Here is a 23,240-nt window from a genome sequence, read left to right on the forward strand (position 1 = left end):
CTATTTCTTGTCCTCTTGCCAGGAGCCCTTCTAACAGGTGTTAGGTGCTATTTCACTGTGGGTTTTTAAAAATATATCTTTATTAATTTTAGAGAGAAGAAGGAAGAGAGAGAGAGGGATAGAAACATCAATGATGAGAGAGTCATCATTAATCAGCTGTCTCCTGGACGCTCCCCACTGGAGTTCAAACCCACTACCTGCATATGCGCCCTGACTTGGAATCTAACCATGATCTCCTGGATCCTAGGTCGACACTCAACTGGTGAGCCATGCCTGGTTTAGCAGTTTTGATTTGCGTTTTCTTGATAGCTAAGGAAGTTGGTTGACTTTTCATATATCTGTTGGCCATTTGTGTGTCTTTTTTAGAAACATGTCTTCAGGTTCTCTGCCCATTTTTAATGGAGTTACTTGTGTGTTTTAGTTTTTGTTGAGTTGTAAAATATTTTTATGTATTTTGAATATTAACCCTTTATCAGAGATATTGAATGCAATTTTTTTTCCATTTGGTTGCTTGATTCTGTGTGTGTGTTGTTGTTGTTTTTAATTTATGATTTCTTTTGCTGTGCAAACTAAACGTTTTTAGTTTGCTATAGTTCAATTCATTTATTTTTGCTTTTACCTTTCTTGTCTTTGGGGTGAAGTTTGTAAAATCTTCTCTGAGACCTAGGACCATAAGTTTAATATCTATGTTTTCTTCTATGTATTTTGTTTCAAATCTTATATTTAATTTTTAATCCATTTTTAGTTAATTCTTGTGTGTGGTGTCAAATAGCAATGTAGTTTTATTGTTTTTTTATGTAGCTTTCCACTAATCTCAACACCATTATTGAAGAAACTTTCTTGGTAGATTCCAAGGTGGCTATAGAGTAGGTGAAAGCTACACTCAACTCTTTCTGGTGGCAAAACAAATTTATAGTTAAGTGTTAGAGCAATCAACCTTAAAAACCAACTGAAAGCTAGTTTATGGTAGAAACAATATAGAGACTGGTAAAAAGGGGAGAAATGAGTAAAGGGCTGGCCCCCACACCCATATGTGTGGCATCTGAGAAGCCATAGAGATATTTCGGCTGCAAGACTTTCTCACAGCAAAAGTGTGGGGTCTCAACCCCATACTGGGATCATCAACCCAGAGCAACAAAGATGGGAAGAGGAGTTGACATAGCACCTGGTAGTGAAAATCAGTGGGGATGTAGCATACCTGGGAGTCTGCTAGAGACCCAGATGCCACCTTCCCAAGGTCAAGCGCTCCTATTGTTACAGCATTAGCCTTGGGAGTACACTACACAGTGCTTTAACTACTGGTAACACTATTCTGTTGTGCTCATATCCTGCAGAGGGATCTGCTGGTGGCACCCTGTGAAGACCTTTGGGATGCTCTTTTTCTGGAGAAGTAATTGGCAAAGATTCTTTGATTGAACTGTGTAGCTTTGGAAAGAGAACAATTATTGCCCACCTCAAGCTCACAGCTGGCACTACCCATCACAACTTTAGAATTACTTGACATACCCTACCACTCTGTTGCCCCACCCAACAGAATAAACAAGGAGGCCACTCTTGTCTTCCCTTAAATCTTAATCCATTCTATCCCAGAAAGGGAAAGAAGTATCCAACCCTTCCTACATAAGATCTGCCCTCCTAATTCTGGTGGCCACACTCTGCTGAGCTGTTTTGCAGCAACATAGAAAGGTTGCTCAGACCTGGGATATTTGGAGTGTGTCTTCCTTAGAGGCTATTATCTGGGATGAGGATGAAGTGCTTGAACCCCTCCTTTTTGCTCAGCCGTCACTGCCCCCAATGGGAGACTCTTTTGATCTATCTCTCCAGCACCAGTGACTCTTCCTTGCTTAGTTTGTTCTTTCAGAGTAGACAGCTAGCTGCATCCTACCTGAGAGTGTAACACACTCTTTCTGGGGGAGCTATAGTTGGAGACTCTGGCAGAGACTGGCTGGTTTGGCTCTAGAGTAAAGGCCACTTTTCCCACATTGAGTGCCTGACCAACTGGCTCCCAAGTAAGAGACCCACTAGCCATGTCCTCCCTACCCTCGCCCCTCACTATACCAAGATTGCAACCTGTGGCAGGCTCTGTGAGTGGCAGCCAGCTGGGGATGACTCTACAGTCTCTCTTTGGAAGGCTCTGTAAGAAGACCAGAAAAGCTTAGTGGGAATTGGAGTAGCTGACAGGGGGAAGTAGACCTCAGGGAGCATCAGACCTTTCATAGATATGCCCCCAGCTTTATGCTGGAAGAAATTAACACTTTTACAAAAGTTGGCCCCTCCCATGCATACACAGGTCTAGTAGACACAGACAAAAGCAGTGAACAGTGTGGTAGGTACAGAGAGGTAGCTGAAGGTCAGCTACACACACTGTCTGACAGTGCCCTGCACCTGAAACCCACCCCAGTTGACTCAGAACCAAAACAACCACTAAGGGGCTTCAAGCAACACCACATCTTGATTCAACTAGCCATGCAAGTGTTACACATAAAGGGAGTTTGTGGTAAGCACCAGACCCTGCAGGAAACAACTCTACCTGGGAGGGTTCCCCATGATCAAACACGCATAAATAGTGATCAAGGTTTATCCTTATAGTCAGCTTGCCTAAAGGGTTAACTCCATATATTAAAAGGCCAACAGCATCCAAAACTCAACTGCAACAGGAGGGTGCACATTACCTACAAAATGCATTCCTGGAGCTCGAAACTCAGGTGATCTGGAAGATTGTGCCACTCAGCCAAGGAAGAATCCTAGATCATAAAGCTTTTATAACAAGTTTTGGAATCATAGAAGATGTACCTAATACACACAGACAAAAAAGGGAAGACAAAGAAATACACCCCAAGTGAAAGAACAAGAGAAATCCCCAGAAAAAGAATTAAATAAAATGGAAGCAACCAAAATACCAGATTCAGTTTAAAACAGTGGTTAAAAGGAAGCTCAAGGACTTTAAATGAAGAATGGATAATCTCATTGAAAACTTAAACAAAGAGGTAGTAAGCATTAAAAAGGACAAAAAACTATAAAAAAGAATGAGTCAAAAATGAAGAATACAATATCTGAAACAAAGAATACACTGGAAGGAATCAAAAGCAGGTCAGAAGAATTGTAAGATCAAATAAGCAATTTAGAGGACAGATCAAAGTAACCATCAAGCAAAGCATAAAAGAGATTTTAAACAGTGAGAAAAGTCTAGAGACCTCTGGAACAACATGAAGCATAACAACATGCACATCATAGAGATACCTGAAGAAGAAGAGAATGAGCAAGGCATAGAGAAGCTGTTTGAAAATATAATGGCTGAAAACTGCCCTAACCTGAAAAGGAAAAAGTTATACAAGTTAAGGACTCACAGAAAGTCCAAATCAAGATAAGCCCAAAGAGATCCACACCAGGAACCATCATAATTAAATTATCAAAAGTTAAAGAAAAGAGAGAATTTTAAAAGCAGCCCCCCAAAAAGCAATTAGTTACCTACAAAGAAGCTCCCATAAGACTGTCAGCTGATTTCTCAACAGAAACATTTCAGGCCTGAAGAGATGGGCATGATATATTCAAAGTGATAAAAAGCAAGACCTAAAACCAAGAATATTCTATCTAGCAAGGCTATCACTTAAAATTGAAGACAAAATAAAGAGCTTCCCAGATGAAAAGAAAAAAAGAAAAGAAAAGAAAAGAAAGAAAAGAAAAGAAAAGAAAGAAAGAAAGAAAGAAAGAAAGAAAGAAAGAAAGAAAGAAAGAAAGAAAGAAAGAAGAAAGAAAGAAAGAAAGAAAGAAAGAAAGAAAGAAAGAAAGAAAGAAAGAAAGAAAGAAAGAAAGAAGAGAGAGAGAGAGAAGGAAGGAAGGAAAAGGAAGGAAGGAAGGAAGGAAGGAAGGAAGGAAGGAAGGAAGGAAGGAAGGAAGGAAGGAAGGAAGGAAGGAGGGAGGGAGGGAGGGAGGGAGGGAGGGAGGGAGGGAGGGAGGGAGGGAGGGAGGGAGAAAGAAAGAAAGAAAGAAAGAAAGAAAGAAAGAAAGAAAGAAAGAAAGAAAGAAAGAAAGAAAGAAAGAAAGAAAGAAAGAAAGAAAGAAAGAAAGAAAGAAAGAAAGAAAGAAAGAAAGAAAGAAAGAAAGAAAGAAAGAAAGAAAGAAAGAAAGAAAGAAAGAAAGAAAGAAAGAAAGAAAGAAAGAAAGAAAGAAAGAAAGAAAGAAAGAAAGAGAGAAAGGGCGAGCTCAAGGAGTTCATTGCAAGTGAACCAGTATTGCAGGAAATGTTAAATGGCCTGCTCTAAGAATAAGAAAAAAAAGAAATAAAAATTGTAGAGCAGAACATAGCTAGAGAATAAAAAGCAAAAAATAATAACTTTAAATGTAAATGGTTTAAATGCTCCAATAAAAAAAAAAATAGGGTAGCTTAATTGGTTTTCAACAAACAAACAAAACATGACCCATATGTATACTGTCAACAAAAAAAACACTTCAAAAAAAGCTATATACAAAAAGATGGTGGCAGATTGAGTGAAAGCTACACTGACACTCTCCAGGACTAAACCGGAATTACAACTAAAATATAAAAGAACCATCATGAATAATCAACTACAACTGAAGACTAGCAGGAGAGCACCCCAATCACCAAGGAGGAAAAGTGGAAACCGCATATAGACAGGTAGGAAGCATGAGAAGACTGACTGGGCTCCCACAGGCAGCAGCTGAAGGCCCGAAGAGATATCTCAGCTCTGGGGTGTTCTCACTGAGAATTCTGGGGCCCAAACCCAAGCTGGGCTTCCTAGCCAAGAGCACCAGAACTGAGAAAGTGCCCACATAACATCTAGTTGTGAAAAGCAGCTGAGTTTCTGTCTGCCAGGGAGAGAAGACTGGAAATACAGGTATTCTCTTAAAGGGTCAACACAAACTTTTTGTGCAGCCACTCACCTTGGGCTCCAGCAGAGGAAAGGCAGAGCTGACTGGAGCTTTCTGAGGAGAATCTAAGGTTGTGGGCTCTGGAGATAGAGCTTGGAGGGCACCAGTCTGGATTCCTGTACTGAGTCATTCCCCATATGGCATAGGACCTCTTTTTCAGGCAGACATTTACCTTCCAAGCAGCTTTTGCCTAGAAGGAAGCAATTACCCCACCATGCTGGAAAATCTCTCAACATACCCCATGGATTTTCTACAGCCTGAGGCTCCTTAAGAGGTCAATAACAACCAGCTGCCCCACCCTATGAGGTTTTACAGCTTGAGGCCCATAAAGAGAATCAGATTAATCAGCCTGCAGGTAGAGGTGGAACTCAGAGTACTTTGATACTTTGCCTGATCTCCCTCTGGACCACTATCTTGGAAAATCAGACTTTGGTGTGCATCTTGGCCCTCCCCACACTCACCCGGCCCCAGCAGAGGGGACATCAAGCAGTGGAATGTTGATAGCTTCAAACACAGTCCTCAAAGCCAGTCACAAGAAGCATCTGTCACTGGCTTGCACCAGAGACCCTCCAAAAAGACTGAGAGTCCAGCGGATCTACCAAATATCAAATAGCTCTACCAGATGAAGTTATCTACCAAATAGCTCTACCAGATGAAGAGCTAAATAAAATGGAGATAAGCAATCTATCAGATATAGAATTCATAATACTAATTGTTAGGATGATGGGAAAAGATAAGAAAACAATGAAGGAAATTAAGAATGACAGAGCAGAAATAAATAATACATTGGAAAGAATAAACAGCAGATTGGAGGAAGCTGAGAACTAGATCAGTGAGTTATAAGATAAGATAGAAAAAAAATCACTCAATCAGAGATTTAAAAAGGAAAGCAATTAAAAAAACAGGAGGACACCTAAGGGAGATGTGAGACAACATGAAATGTAACAACATTTACATCATAGCAGTGTCAGAAGGGGAAGAGAATAAGCAAGGGATATAGAGATTGCTTCAAGAAATAATGGCAGAAAACTTCCCTAACCTGGTCAAGGAAAAAGCCAAAAAAGTTCAGGAGGCACAGAGAGGCCAAAGCAATAAGAATCCAAAGAGGCCCACACCAAGAAACATAATTAAACTTCCCAAAATTCAAGACAAAGAGAGAACCATAAAGGCAGGAAGAGAAAAGCAATCTGTTATCTACAAAGGAGCTCCCATAGGCTGTCAGCTGACTTCTCATCAGAAACTCTACAGGCCAGAAGGGAATGGCATGAAGTATTCAAGGTAATGCAAAACAAGAATCTCAAATCAAGACAACTCTATCCAGCAAGGCTATCATTCAAAATACATGCTGAAATAAAGAGCTTCCCAGACAAAAAAGGCTAAAGGAGGTTATTACCACGAAACCAGCATTGCGGGAGATGTTAAAGGGACTGCTATAATAGTAAGAAGAAATAGAGAGAGAAACATAAGCATAAAGAATTAAAATGGTAATAAGTAAGGACCTATCAATAATCACCTTAAGGGCTTTAAGGGAGAGATCAACAGCAATACAGTCATAGTTGTGGACTTTAACACCCCATTGACTTCACTGGATAGACCTTCCAGACAAAAAGTCAACACAGAAACAGTGACTCTAAATGGCACACTAGATCAGATGGATTTAATTGATATTTACAGAACATTTCACCCCAAAGCTGCAGAATATATATTCCTCTCAAGTGTGTATGGGTCATTCTAAAAGATAGATCACATGTTGGGACATAAAACAAGTTTCTACAAGTTAAAGAAGATTGAAATCATATGAAGCATCTCAGATCACAATGGTATGAAATTAAAAATCAACAATAAAGACACTAAAAAACATTCAAACTCATGAAAGCTATATAGCATGTTATTAAACAATGAATGGGTTACCAATAAGATCAAGAAATAAATAAAAATATTCCTGGAAACAAATGAAAATGAACACACTACAACCCAAAATATATGGGACACAGCAAAAGCAATCCTAAGAGAAAAGTTCATAGCACTACAGGCCGGTCTCAAAAAGCAAGAACAATTTTTAGTAAACTATCTAACCCTACAACATACAGAATTAGAAAGTCCCCCTGTGAAACTGTCCAAGCCATCTTTTATTTGCTGGGAGTTATTTTTATTGCTGCTTCTATTTCATCAGTTGTTATTAGCCTATTCAGGTTTTCTGATTCTTCTTGATTCAGTTTTACATGATCTCACTCATATGTGGAATCTAATAAACAGAAGAGACTGAGGAACAAAACAGATCCAGAGACATAGAAGAATGGAATAGACGACTCTCAGTAAGAAAGCTGGGATGGGGGAGTGGATGGGGAGAGATTAATCAAAGAACTTATATGCATATATGCATAACCCATGGACACAGACAATAGTGTAGTGAGGCCTGGATTGGTGTGGGAGGGGATGCAGGGTGGGGAAAAAGGGGGATATCTGTAATATGTTCAACAATAAAGACAAATTTTTTGAAAACACAAGAACTCAAAATCTGGGTACAAATTTCAAAAGTATCATGGGGCATCTCTTTATTAAGGGCAGGGGCTGGGCCTTGGGAAGTACTGGCTTTCCACAAAAGCATAGGGAATTAGCCTCCCCAGAAGAGGTTTAACAGTCCCTCATCTCAGGCACAGGATTCCCAAAGTAGCCCTGTAAAGAGCTCCTCACTGTCAGGGTTCTTGGCCCCCATTCAGAGTTGGAATTTTTCTGTAGTTCCAAGGTCACTTTCACTAATGCGGGACTGAGTTTACCACTTCTCCTTGTCATAGATGTTCCAAAGTATTGAATGCAGCACCTTCTTAAGTGCCTATAGGAAACACTTACAAAGCCAGTTGTTTTCAAAGTTGAGCAGACAGTTTTATTTCAATCAGGGGAACTTAGGCCACTCCTTCAGATCAAGGAGTTACTTTTGTAGTTCCTAGCTACTTTGCCCAGCTTGCCTGGTGGGCAAACCATTCTGGTTTGCTAATTTATCAAAGTAAACAAGGTGCTTCCTTCCAAGTTACAAGATTTCATGCCACATTTTTTTGTGTGTACAAATTACCCAGTTTATAGTCACCTCAGATCCTATTAATGAAGCAGTGTTTTCTAACTAGGCATTTTTTTTCTATACTTTTATTGTTGACACTATTACACATGTCCCCTAATTTCCCTTCCCTCACCAACTCCAGCCAGCCCCCATACCCATTCCTTCTATCCAACAATACACTTATCTGTGTCCATGCCCTATGCATATGTGTTCTTTGGATAATCTCTTCACCCTCTTTCAGCCAGTCCCCTGCACCACCCTCATCTCTGTCATACATCATTCTATGTATCCATTTCTCTGGTTCTATTTGGTTCATCAGTTTATTTTGTTCGTTAGATTCCACATATACGTAAGATCATATGGTATTTGTCTTTCTCTGACTGACTTAATTTCACTTAGCATAAGAATTGACAGGTTCATCTGTACTGTTGCATACGGTAAGATTTCCTTCTTTTCTACAGCTGGATAGTATTGCATTGTGTAAATGTACCACTGCATTTTCATCCACTCATCTACTGATAGGCACTTGGGCTGTTTCCACATGTTGCTTATTGTAAATAGCACTGCTATGAACCTAGGGGTGCATACATTCTTTCTTATGGGGGTTTCAGGATTCCTAAGATATATTCCCTGAAGTTTGTTCATTGAGTCAAAAGGTAGCTCCATTTTTAATTTTTTTAGGAAACTCCATACTCTTTTTCACAGTGGCTTCACCAGTCTACATTTCCACCTACAGTGCACTAGGCTTCCATTTTCTCAACATCTTAGCAAGCACTTTTTTGTAGATTTATTGATGATAGCAATTCTGACAGGTGTGAGGTGATATCATATTGTGGTTTTAAATTGCAACTCTCTGATGATTAGTGACATTGAGCTTTTGTTCATTTATCTATTGACCATCTCTATGTCTTATTTAGAGGTGTGTGTATATTCAGGTCCTTTGCCCATTTTTAAACTGGATTTTTTTTGTCCTCCTGATGTTGAGTTTTATAAGTTCTTTATATATTTCGTAAATTAACTCCTTACTAGGTTTATCATTGGCAAATATCTTCCACTACACAGTGAGTACCATTTTCATTTTCGTGATGGTTTTATTTTGCTCTACAGAAGCTTTCTTTATTGATATAATCTCATTTGCTTATTCTTATCTTTGTTTCCCTTGCCTTAGGAGATATGTCTACAAAAAGTTTGCTACAAGAGATGTCTGAAATTTCACTGCCTCTGCTATTCTCTAGGATTTTAATAATTTCATGACTTACATTTAAGTCTTTTATCCATTTTGATTTAATTCTTGCAAATAGTGTAAGTTGATGGTGTAATTTTATTTTTTTGCATATACCTTTCCAATTTTCCCATCACCATTTATTGAAAAGACTGTCTTTACACCATTGTATTCTCTTGCCTCCTCTGTCAAATCTTAGTTGGTCATAAAGGCATGGGTTGATTTCTGAGCTATTTTGTTTCATTGATGTATATACCTGTTCTTATGCCAGTGCCAGCCTGTTTTGTGATACCTTCAACTTTGTTCTTCTTTCTCAAGATTTCTAAGGCTATTCTGGGTCTTTGGGGTTTTATATAAAATTGTATAATATTTATTCTAGGTCCTAGAAATATGCCATTGGTATTTTAATAGGAATTGCATAGAAATTGTTTAGGAAAGTATGAACATTTTAATGATGTTAATTCTTCCAATCCATGAACAAGTATGTGCTTGAACTTTCTTGATTTCTTCCTTCACTGTCCTATAGTTTTCAGAGTATATGTTTTTACCTCAGTGGATAAATTTATTCCTAGGTACCTCATTTTTTGCTGTTGCTATAGTAAAAGAGGTTGTTTTCTTAGTATCTCTTTCTGATAGTTCCTTATTGGTGTATAGAAATGCCACTGATTTCTGAACATTAATTTTGAATCCTGCTACTTTGCCTAATCCTCTTGTGAGATCTGGTAGTTTTTTGTTGGAATCTTTAGAGTTTTCCATGTACAATATCATATCCTCTGTGAATAATGACAGTTTGACTTCCTCCTTTCTAATTTGGATGATTCTATTTCTTCTTCTTGTCTTATTGCTGTGGCTAGAACTTCCCATAAGAATGATGAAAGCAGACATCCTGATCTTAAGGGAAATGCTTTTAGATTTTTTCCATTGAGTATTATGTTCACTGTTCTTTTTTATGTATGACCTTTATTATGTTGGGGTATGAACCCTCTATTCCCACTTTAATAAGTGTTTTTGTCATAAATGGGTGTGGAATTTTATCAAATGCTTTTCTGCATCTATTGTTATGATCATGTGATGTCTATCCTTCATTTTTTTTTATGTGATATGTTAGATTTATTGATTTGAAAATATTGAACCAAACTTGCATCCCCAGAATAAATACCCTTTCATCATGGTGTATGATCTTTTGAATGTATTGCTGGGCTCGATTTGTTAACATTTTGCTGAGAATTTACCATTTATGTTCATCAGTGATATTATTGGCCTGTAAGTGTTTTTATTGTAGTTTCTTTACCTGGTTTTGGAATTAAGATAATGCTGGCCTCAGAAAAAGGGCTTGGAGCTCTTCCTATGTTTTAATTTTTTGGAATAGTTTGAAGAGGATAGTTGTTAATTCTTTATACAATGCTTTGTATAATTCGCCTGTGAAACTATCCATTTCAGAGGTTCTGTTTGCTGGGAGTGTGTTTTTTTTTAATTACTGTTTGAATTTCATTAGTTGTTATGGGTCTATTCATGTTTTCTGATTATTCTTATTGAAAGGTTGTATGCGTTTAGGAACTTGTCCATTTCACTGATGTTGTCCCATTCTTTGACATATAGTTTTTCATGTTATTTTTCTTACAATTCTTTGTATTTCTGGGATCTCAGTTGTTTCTTCTCCTATTTCATTTTTATTTTATTTGTTTCAGTACTTTCTCTTTACTGATAAGTCTGGCTAAAAGTTCATCAGTCTTTTTTTTTTTTTTCCTTTTCCAAGAACCTGCTCTTGGTTTCACTGACCTTTCATATTTTTTTTTTAGGCTCTATGTCATTTATTTCTGTTCTGTTCATTCTGGTTTCCCTTTTTCTACTTACTCTGGGTTTTTCTTGTTCTTTTTCTAGTTCTTTTAGGTGTAGGGTTTGTTTGCTTACTTCAGATTTTCTTGCTTCTTCAGGTAAGCCAGTAATGCTATGAACTTCCCTCTCAGAATTGCTTTCACAGTGCCCCATAGATTTGGGGTTGTTTTGTGTTCATTTTCATTTCTTTCCAGGTAATTTTTTATTTCTTCTTTGATCTAATTGCTAATGCATTGACTGTTTAATAACATCTCTGTTTTTCTGTTTTGTTTTGTTTTTTTGTTTTCTCCATTGTCTCTGTTCTCTTTCTCTCTCTCTTGCTATCATTGTTTTCTTTGTTTTCACATTTTTCTTTTTGTTCTCTTTATTGTCTTTTATTCTTTCTCTTCACACTTTGGCCTCTCCTTTTTTTCTAGTTTTTATAGTTTACATTATTACAGATGTCCTCCACCTTCCCCCATTTGTGCACCAACACCCAGCCCCCACCCAACCCCAGGCCTTCCGCACACTATTATCCATGTCCAAGGCTTATGTATATAGACATATGCGTTCTTTGGTTAATCTTTTTCCATTCTCTCCTTTCTCCTCCATACAGAGATCTGTTGCTCTGTGCCATGAATCCATGCCTCTGGGTGTATTTTGCTTGTCAATTTATTTTGTCCCCATGATTCCACATATAAGTAAGATCATATGGTATTTGCTTTTTTTAGCTGGCTTATATCGCTTAGCAAAATAATCTCCAGGTCAATCCATGCCGTTGTAAAGAGTAAGATCCCTTCTTTTTCTTACAGCCAGATAGTACTCCTTTGTGTAAATGTATACCACAGCATTTTTGTTCACTACTGATGGGCACTTGGGCTCTTTCCAGATGGTAGCTACTGAAAATAAAGCTGCTATAAATATAGTGTTTATATTTTTTTATGAGTGTTTTGGGATTCTTAGGATATATTCCCAGATGTGAGATCACTGGGTCAAACAGCAGTTCATTTTTAATTTCTGAGGGAACTCCACACTGTTTTCCACAGTGGTTGCACCAGTCTGCATTACCACTAAGAGTGTTCTAGGGTTCCCTTTTCTCCACATCTTTGCCAGTACTTGTTGTGTGTTGATCTATTGATGGAATCCATTCTTTCAGGTGTGACGTTATATCTCGTTGTACCTATAGCTTGCATCACTCTGATGATTAGTGACATTGAGCATTTTTTCTTATTCCTATTGGCCATCTCTATATCCTTTTTGGAGAACTGTCTATTAGGGTCCTTTGCAAATTTTTTTTTTAATTTTTTTTTATATATCTTTATTGATTTCAGAGAGAGCAGCAGAAGGAGAGAGAGATAGAAACACCAATGATGAGAGAGTCATTGGGGATGGAGCCCGCAACCCGGGCATGTGCTGGATCCTAGGTTGATGCTCAACCGCTGAGCCACACCGGGCTGGGCTGCAAATTTTTAAATTGAATTGTTTGTCTTCCAGTATTGAGTTGTATGAGTTCCTTGTATACTTTGGAAATTAACACATTATCAGATATATGATTGGCAAATATATTCTCCCATTCAGTGGGTTCCATTTTCATTTTGTCAATGGTGATTTTTTGCTGTACAAATGCTTTTTAGTTGCATGAAGTCCCATTTGTTTTTTGTTTCCTTTCCCCTAGCAGAAATATTGGTGAAAATATTGCAACATGAGATGTCAGATTATACTGTCTGTTATCTTTTAGGATTTATGGTTTCATGACTTGCATTTAAGTCTTTTAACAATTTTGAGTTTTTACTTTTGTATGGTGTACAGTTGTGGTCTATTTTGATTTTTTTTGCATGTACCTGTCAAAATTTCCCAACACCATTTATTAAAGATACTACCTTTACTCCATTGTATGTTCTTGCCTCCTCTGTGATATATTAACTGACCATATTAGAATGGGTCAATTACTGGGGTCTCTATTCTGTTCCATTGTTCTATTTGCCTGTCTTGTGCCAGTACCAGGCTGATTTTATTACAATGACCTTGCAGTATTGTGATCCCTCTAACTTTGTTCTTCTTCCTTAAGATTTCTGAGAGTATTTGGAGTCTTTTTAGTTCAATAAAAAATTTTAGAACATAGATTCTACATCTGTGAAAAATGCTGTTGGTATTTTTAAAAGGATTTCTTTCAGTAGCACTGCCATTTTAATGATGTTTATCCTTCTAATCCATAAAAGTGGTATGTGCTTCCATTTGTTTATATCTTCTTCAATTTCACTCTTCAGTGTCCTGTAGCTTTCTGTGTACAAATCTTTTACCTCCTTAGTTAAGTTTATCCCCAGGTATCTTATATTTTTGTTGTTACAATGGTAAATGAGATTAAATTTTGTTTTCTATTTCTAACAGTTCATTATTAGTGTATAAAAATGTATAATAATGCCATCAATTTCTGGATGTTAACTTGTATTCTGCTACTTTGCTGAATTTATTTATAAATTTAGGAGATTTTTGGTGGATTCTATAAGTTATTCTATGTACAATCTCATGTCATCTGTGAATAATGACAGTGCTACTTGTTCCTTTCCAATTTGGATGCCTTTTATTTCATCTTCTTGTCTGATCGCTGGCTAGGATGTCCTGTACTATCTTGAATAAGAGTAGTGAAACCAGATATCACTGTCTTGTTCCTGATCTTAATCTTTTAGTTTTTGCACATTGAGTAAGATGTGGGCTATAGGTTTGTCATATCTAGCTTTTATTATGTTGAGTTATGATTCCTCTATTCCCACTTTGTTGAGAGTTCTTATCATAATGGGTGCTGTACCTATTGATATGATCATGTGATTTCTATCTTTCATTTTGTTTATGTGATGTACTATGTTTATTGCTTTGCAAATACTGAACCAACCTTACATTCCCAAAATAAATACCCCTTGGTCATGGTGTCTGACATTTTTAATATATTGCTGGATCCAATTTGCAAATATTTGGGGGGGTGAATATTAGCAACAATATTCATCAGTGATATTGGCCTGTAATTTTCTATCTGTGTAGTGTCTTTATCTGGCTTTGGAATTAGGATAATGTTGGTCTCATAAAAATAGCTAGGAAGGCTTCTTTTCCATTCAATTTTTAAAAATAGTTTGAGGAGGCTAGGTGTTAGTTCTCTGAATGTTTGGTACAATTTGTCATCTGGTCCAGGATTATTGTATGCTAGTAGTCTTTATTTTATTACTGCTTCAATTTCATTAGTTGTTATTAGCCCATTCATGTTTTCTGATTCTTTCTGATTGTGTTTTGGAAGGTTTCATGTTTCTATGAATTTGTCCATTTTGCCTAGGTTGTCCAAGTTGTTGGCATATATATTCATAGTATTTTAATTGTAGCTTTAGATTGTGTATATGAGATTTTTCTTCTTTCCTGAGGTAGGCCTGTAATGTTATGAACTTTCCTCTCCAAAGTGTCTTTGCTGTGTGCCATAGATTTTGGGTTGTTCATAGTATTTTGTTATAATCCTTTATATTTCTGTGATGGTCATTATTACTTCACCTTTTTTGTTTCTGATTTTATTTATTTGGCTCCTCTCTCTTTATTTCTTGATAAGTCTGGCTAAAAATTCATCAATCTTATTTGTCTTTTCCAAGGACCAGGTTTTGGTTTCATTGATTTTTATATTGGTTTCTTAGTGTCTATGTCATTTATTTCCATTCTGGTGTTTATAATTTCCTTCCTTCTACTTACTCTGGGACTTTCTTGTTGTTTTCTTTCTAATCCTTTTAATTGTAGTGTTGGATTGTGTATGTGAGATTTTCTTTGTCTCCTGAGGTAAGCCTGTAATGCTATAACTTTCCTCTCAAAAGTGTTTTCGCTATATCCCATAGATTTTTGGTTGTTATGTGTTTGTTTTCATGTGTATCCAGGAAATTTTATATGTACTCCTTGATCTCACTGGTAATCCATTTATTGTTTAATAATGTTATTTAGCCTCAATGTGTTTGAATGTTGTTGAGGTCTTTTTGTTTTAGTTGATATCTAGTTTCATGTCATTGTGGTCCAAGAAGATGTTTGATATGATTTCAATCTTCTTAAATTTGTTAAGATTTATTTTGTGTTCTAATATGTGGTTTATCTTTGAAAAATGTTCCTTGTACACTTGAGAAAAGATATATATTCTTCCGCTTTGGAATAAAATGCTTTGTAAATATAAATTAAATCTATCTGATCTAGTGTGTCACTTCAGGTCACCATTTCCTTGTTAATTTTCTGTATGGAACTTCTATCCAGTGATGTCAGGGGGTGGTAAAGTCTCCTATTAGGACTGTGTTACTATCCATGTCTTCTTTAAAGTCTTTCAAGAGTTATTTTATACACTTAGATGTGCTTATGTTTGGTGCATATATGATTTCAAGGGTTATATTTTCTTGTTGGATTGATCCTTGTTGTGCTGTGGAGTGACCTTTTTTGTCTCTTGCTTTGGCCTTTGTTTGAAGTCTATTTTTTTCAAATATGACTATTGCTACCCAATGTTTATTTCATTTCCATTTGAATGGACTATTTTTTCCATCCCTTCACTTTTGGCATGTGTGAATCTTGTTCTGAGCTGCACCTACTGTAGACCAAATATATATAGGTTGTTTTCTTTTTTTTTTTCTTTTTTACAATATATCTTTATTGATCTCAGAGAGAGGAAAGGAGAGGGAGAGAGAGAGGTAGAAACATCAATGATGAGAGAGTCATTGATCTGCTGGCCCGCAATCCGGGCATGTGCGTAACCGGGAATCGAACCCTGATCACCTGGATCCCAGGTCAATGCTCAACCGCTGAGCCATGCCCAGCCAGGCGAGGTTATGTTTTCTTATCCATTCATCTACCCTATGTCCTTTGATTGTACCATTTAGCCCATTTATATTAAAGGTTATTATTGGTTGAAATTTATTGCCATTTCTTCTTTATGCTTATATTTCTTTCTTTCTCTCAACTTCTTCTACTTAAAATAGTCACTTTAATATTTCTTGTGATGCCAGTTTGGTGGTAATGTAGTTCTTTAGTCTTTTTTTCTCTGGTTAGCTCTTTATTTTGCCTTCCATTTTAAATAAATGATAGCCTTTCTGGATAGAGTAATGTTGGACTCAGGTCCTTTATTTTAATTTCTTTAAATACTTCATGCTAATCCCTTCTGTCCTTAAGTTTTACTTTTGAGAAATAAATTGACACTCTAATAGAAACTCCCTTGTAACTTTCTGTTTTACTCTTGCTCCCATTAAGATTCTTTCTTTGTGCCCAGCCAGGTGTGGTTCAGTGGTTGAACATTGACTTAGGATCCAGGAGATCATGGTTTAATTCCCAGTCAGGGCACATGCCCAGGTTGCAGGCTCAATCCCCAGTTGGGGCCTGCAGGAGGCAGCCGATAAGTGATGACTCTTATCATTGATGTTTCTATCTCTCTCTCTCCCTCTTCCTTCTTTTCTCTGAAATCAATAAAGATATATTTTTAAAATAATAATAATATTTTTTTTTAAATTCTTTTTTTGTCTGTAATCTTGGCTATTTTAATTACGATGTGTCTTGGTGTGGGTCTCTTTGGCTTCATCTTGATTGGGATTTTCTGTGCTTCCTAAATTTGTGTGACATTTTCCCTTATATGTTAGGTAAGTTTTCTATCATTATTTCTTCAAACAAGTTCTCTATTCCTTGCTCACATTTTTCTCCTTCTGGTACCTCTATGATGCAGATGTTGTTACATTTCATGTAGTCCTAAAGTTACCTAAAACTCTCCTCCTGCTTTTTAAATCTCTTTTGCTTTTCCTGCTCTAATTGAGTATTTTTTCCCACCTTGTTTTCCAAATAAGTGATGTGATCCTCTACTTCATTCAATCTGGTTTTGATTTCTTCTTATGTATTCTTTATTTTAAAATTCATTTTTAACTTATTTTATTTGTATTTTTTATTGAATTTATTGGGTGACACTGGTTAACAAAATATTACACTGTGATGTGTGTTCACCACTAACATATCTAATATGTTGAATTTCCTATTCCTAAAAAAGGCATATTTCTCCATTTATTTACATGTTCTTTAATTTTTTTTGAAATTTTATTTTTTTACTGAAATCTCATGTGTACTTTTTTTGTTTCTTTTTTTTCCCTTTATTGTTGAATATATTACAGATGTCCCCCTCCCCCCATTGATCCCTTTTACCTGATATTTACCCTGGCCCCACCTGAGGTTTTCTCCACACTGTCTGTGTCTGTAGGTCATGTATATATGCATCTAAGTTCTTTGATTAATCTTTCCCCCATCCCACTCCCTATTCGCACTTTATCTGAAATTTGTCCAACTTCTCCATGGTTCTATATCTCTGTACCTATCACATATGAGTCAGATCATGTGGTACTTCTTTCTCTGACTGGTTTGTTTCATTTAACAAAATCCACTCCACATCCATCCGTGCTGTCTCAAAAGGTAAGAGATCCCCTTTTACAGCTGTATAGTATTCCATGGTGTAAAAGGACCACAGAATTTTTATCCACTCATTTACTGATGGGCACTTGGGTTGTTTCCAGATATAGTTATTATAAATTGCACTGCTATGAAAGTATTTTCTAATTGGTGTTTTGGGTTTCTTAAGATTTATTCCTAGAAGTGAGATTACTGGGTCAGATGGAAATTCCATTTTTAATTTTTTTAGGCAACTCCACACTGTTTTCCATGGTGGCTGCAGCAGTCTACATTTCCACGAGCAGTGTACTAGGGTTTCCTTTTCTTCACATCCTCACTAGCACTTGTCATTTGATGATCTGTTCTGGTATCCATTCTGACAGGTGTGAGGTGATATCTCATTGTGGTTTTATTTTGCATCTCTCTGATGATTAGTCACTTTGAGCAGTTTTTCATGTCTCTTGGCCATCTGTCTTTCCATTTTGGAGAAGTGTCTATTTAGGTCCTTTGCTCATTTTTTAACTGGATTGTTTGTCTATTTTAAGTTTTTGAGTTCCTTCTATGTTTTGGGTATTAACCCTTTATCAGATGTATCATTGGCAAATATGTTCTCCCATACAGTATGCTCCTTTTTTGTTTTGTTGATGGTTTCTTTCACTGTGCAGAAGCTTTTTATTTCTATGTAGTCTCTCTTGTTTATTTTCTCCTTTGTTTCCCTTGCCCAAGGAGATGTATCGGCAAACATATTACTATGAGAGATACCTGAGATTTTGCTGCTAATGTTTTCTTTTAAGATTTTTATGGTTTCATGACTTACACTGAAGTCTTTTATCCATTTTGAGTTTATTCTTGTGTATGGTGTAAGTAGATAGTCTAGCTTCATTTTTTTTTCATATACCTGTCCAATTTTCCCAACACCATTTGTTGAAGAGACTGTCTTTATTCCATTGTATGCTCTTGCCTTCTGTGTCAAATATTAATTGAACATAACACCATCTTGGAACCTTTGTTATATTTTATTAATTAAAATTTCAATGTTGCCCTTATTGTAGGTGTTCCCCTTTTTCCTACCCTTTCCCTCTCTATCTACCCTTGCCCATCCCTCTCTTGACCTTCACCAAACTCAATAAATGGTGTTGGGGAAATTGGACAAACACAAACAATAAAATAAACTAGATCACCAACTTACATCATACACAAGATGATCTCAAAATGGATGAGTCCTAATGTATGTCAGAAAACCTTAAAAATCTTAGAAGAAAACCCAGGCAGTAAATTCTCAGATATCTCTGACAGCTATATTTTTGGTGATATGTATCAGAAGACAAGGAAAAACAGAAAATATTAGACTAATGGGACATCATCAATCTAAAAAGCTCTGCATAACAAAAGAATCCATCAACAAAATAAAAATATAACTCAATAAATGGGAGAACATATTGACCAAGGATACTTCAGAAAGGGGTTAATTTCTAAAATATATAAAGAACTTATTATACAGCTTAACACCACAAAGACAAAAGATCCAATTTAAAAATGGGCAAGGGATGTGTATAGACACTTGTACAAAGAGGACATACAGATGGCCAATAGACATACGAAAATATGTTCATGATCACTATCATTAAAGAGATGCAAATAAAAACTACAATGATGTATCACCTCACACTTGCCAGTGACTATTATCAATAAGTTAACAACCAACAAGTTCTGGCAAGGATATCAAGAAAAGGGAACCCTTGTGCACAGAGGTGAAAATGTAGACTGATGCAGCCACTGTGAAAAAGAGTATGGAATTTCCTCAAAAAATTAAAAATTTAACTGCCATTTGACCCAGTAATCCCGCTTCTGGGAATATATCATTAGAATCCTTAAACACCAATGGAAAAAAATATATCCACCCCCATGTTTATAGCAGCTTTATTTACAATAACCAATATCTGGAAACTGCCCAAATGCCCATAAACATAGGAAAGAATAAAAATTTTTGGTACATTTACACATTGGAATACTAAGCAGGTATAAAAAAGAAGGAACTTTTACTCTTTGCAACAGCATGGATGGACATGGAGAGTATTACGCTAAGTGAAATAAGCTTGTCAGAGAAAGATAAATACAATATGATCTCACCAATATGTGGAACCTAATGAACAAAATAAACTGACAAACAAAATGGAACCAGAAGCATTGATAATGGGGAAGATGGATGGTACCCAAAGGGAAAGGCATCAGGGTGACTGGATACAGAAGGTGAAGGAATTAGCTAAAGAACACATATTCTTCCTGTGTATTATTGATGTCAGATATTATATTCTTCATTTCTGACTGGTTCTTGTTCATGGTTTCTATTGCCTTTATCATGCCATTGTAGTTCCCATTTAGTTTCTTGTAATTCTCACTAAGTTCCTTGGGCATACTTATAACCATTAATTTGAACTCTATACCTGTTAAATTGTTTACCTCCATTGCAGCAAGCCCTTTTTTTTGAAGCTTTGTCATTTTATTTCATTTGGGAGCTGCTTCATTGTCTCCCCATTTTTGCCTTCCCTTTGTATTTGTTTCTATGTATTGGATGGAACTGCTATGCATTTTAGTCTTCGTGCGGTGGCCTTATGTAATAAGTGTCTTGTGGGGCCCAGGGCTGCAATCTTTCATCTCCTGAGCTCTAGAAATATCCCTTGTGTGTGTAATTTGGCCTCTCCTGTTGTAATTGGGTCTTTTTTGTTGTTGTTATCCCATTTGCGGGTGGAATCTCCTCTCATGCTGGCTGACAGTGAGGCCCAACCCCTACCGTGTCATTCAAGCTGTTGTGCAGGTGCTGACAGAACAAAAATACCACAACACAAAACAAGAAACAAAACAAAAACATACAAAAGTCTTCTACAACAATAACAATACCAACCACAAATGAAAATAGAATTAGGAAAGAGAAAAGAGAACAAGAATAATAAAATAAAAGAAAATATTATAAGAAATAAAGAGGATGAAAAAGGAATATGAATGCAAAGAAGGGAGAGAAAAAAATAAAATAAATAGTTAGAAAAGGAAAACAGTATGAAACAAAAGAGGAAGAAAAAAAATTTTGAAATGCAAAAAGAGGAGAAAGAAGAAAGGCAAAAAATAAAAGGAAAAAAGAGGAGAAAAAGTAGGTCATGCTGGCATTGTGTGAAACCTCTAGTGAAGTTATGGCACACTCTAAAAATTAATTTGTACCAAAGGAATTTGGCAAACTATTTTTAGTACAGATTATAACTAAATAAGGAAACACCTACTTACTAAGTAATGAAATTTTAAACATGCTCCTCAAGTAAATGGCATAATATTATAATGTCTCACAGGACATAACAGCATTTCACTCACTAGGTTAAACTGTTTATGCCTGCAAAGCTTGAGTACTTCATGCCATTCCCTTCTGGCCTGTAGAGTTTCTAATGAGAAGTCAGCAGAAAGCCATATGAGAACTCCTTTGGAGACAACAGATTGCTTTTCTGTAGCTTCCTTTAAGATTCTCTCTTTGTCTTTAATTCTTGGCATTTTAATTATGTTGTTTTTGGATGTGGGCCTCTTTGGATTCTTCTTGCTTGGGACTCTGTGTTTCTTAAACTTGTGTGACTTTTTCCTTCACTAGGGTAGGGAAGTTTTCTGCCATTATTTCTTTAAACAGGTTCTCTAACCTTTATTTACTTTTGACCTCAGGCACTACTATAATGCAAATATTGTTGTTTCATTTGTCCCACAGCCCCCTTAGACTGTCCTCCTGTTGTTTCTTTTTGGGTCTCTCATTGAGTGATTTTTTCTACTCTGTATTCTAATTCAATGATCCAATCCTCACCTTCCTCTAATCTGCTGTCTTTTCCTTCCAATGTATTCTTTGTTTCTACTATGTCATTCCTAACTTCCTTCATAGTTTCCTTTTTATTTTTCATGCTGTTGAGCATCCTTACAATGAGTATTCTACACTCTATATCTGGTATACTGCTTATCTCCATTTCATTTAGCTCTTTTTCTGGAGACTTCTCTTGTCCTTTCATTTGGGGCTTCTTTTTTTGTCTTTCCATTTTGGCTGCCTGTTTGGATTTGTTTCTATGTATTAGGTAGGTATGCTAGTATTCTCAGTATTTTTTGGAGAGTTTCTGGTGCAGGCCAGTGTCAGTTGCAGTTTGTGACTGGTTCTGAGTACCCTGTTTAGAACTATCAACAACCCTCAGCTTGTTGGGACTGGGTGCATTTGCACAGGACCAAGATGCACACCAAAGTCTGCTTTTCCAAGCTCCAGGTCCTGAAGTATATCAGGCAAAGACTCAAAGCACTCTGAGGTCTGCTTCTGCTTCCAGGCTGATTTATCTGATTCTCTTTATGAGCCTCAGGTTGTAGAAACTCCATGGGATAAGGCAAGAGGTTTTCCATCAGGGTGGGGCAATTACTTCCCCCCTCAGGCAAAAGTGGCAAATTGTTTGCCTGAGAAAGCTGCCCTTCACAGTCTGGGGAATGGCTTGGCAAAGGAATCCATATGGGTGCTCTTTAATCTCACTCTCCAGAGCCCACAATCCCAGATTCTCCCCACACAACTCCAGTCTACTCTGCTCTCCCTATGCTGGAACCCAAGGTGAATGGCGGCACACCAGACTTTGTGCATTGGCTCTTTAAGAGAGTCCCTGCAGTTCCAGCCACCTCTCCCCAGCAGACAGATACCCAGCCATTTTCACAGCCAGATATTATGTAGGCACCTTTCTCAGTTCTGGTGCTCTTGGCTGGGAAGCCCAGCCTGGGGTTTAAGCCCCAGAGTATTCAGTGGGAACTACCCCCCAGCTGACATATCCCTTCAGCTGCTACCTGTGGGAACCCAACCAGCCCTCTGGTGCCTCCGCACTTCCGACCAGTCTCTTTGGGGTCTCCACTTTTCCTCCTTGTTTATGAGGGTCCTCTCCATTTTGTCTTCAGTTGTTTTGCAAGATGGTTTTTCTATATTTTAGTTGTAATTCCAGTTTCATCCTGTGTGTCAGTGTAGCTCCCACTCAGTCCACCCTCATCTTTTATCTCACAAGGGCCTCATACTTTTATTGTCTTGGCATCTGTTGTTTTTTAAGTAGTATGGTGGCACCCACTGCAACAGTTCTTCATGGTCACACTCTTAAAATCATGGATTTTAGAAATCAGCATAATGTGCGATTGGTGCCTACATAATGCTGTAGGACATGTTCTGTGTTTGGAATACCTGAGTAATGTTATTACTGGCTGTGGATTTCTCTCCAGTGTAAGGCGGCTGAAGCCATGGCTCTATACTGCATAACATTTCCTAAAGTGCAGGTAAAAATTTTTAATTAGCATGGCTTTAGGTATTACATGTGTTGCACAGGTAATCCCCACAAAAACAGACAAACTTTTTTGGGTGTTGATTCTTGGTATGGGTGTGACATTTTCTGTCATTGCATATAATTTTGTGGGTGACTTAATATAAAAATAATAAAATTATAATTAGTTCTGCTTGGGAATATCAGAGGAAGATGACTCACATTTCTCCAGGACTGGTGCACTGGCATATAATCGGGACATTTTGTTATGCTGGTCAGTCCTGTTCAGCTTCATCCACAAGCTTCTGTTGTAGGTGACATGGAGACAAAAACAGAAGACATACACTCAGAGAGGATGTGGCTTTCAGTGGGCTCAGAGTTTTAATGAGATACCGCCAACTTTGATGTGTCGTATTTACACCTTTCAATCTAGTGTTGCTGACTCTTCCAGGGCAGTAGGCCTTCGCTTCCTTTCCTTGGGTTTCAGTCTCTTATAGAGGTTAGATGAGCAATGCAAGATGCAGGGACCTGTGTGCAAAGGTTAGAG

The sequence above is a fragment of the Miniopterus natalensis genome, chromosome 1, assembly GCF_054644295.1.
Source record: "Miniopterus natalensis isolate mMinNat1 chromosome 1, mMinNat1.hap1, whole genome shotgun sequence".
Classification (NCBI taxonomy): domain Eukaryota; kingdom Metazoa; phylum Chordata; class Mammalia; order Chiroptera; family Miniopteridae; genus Miniopterus; species Miniopterus natalensis.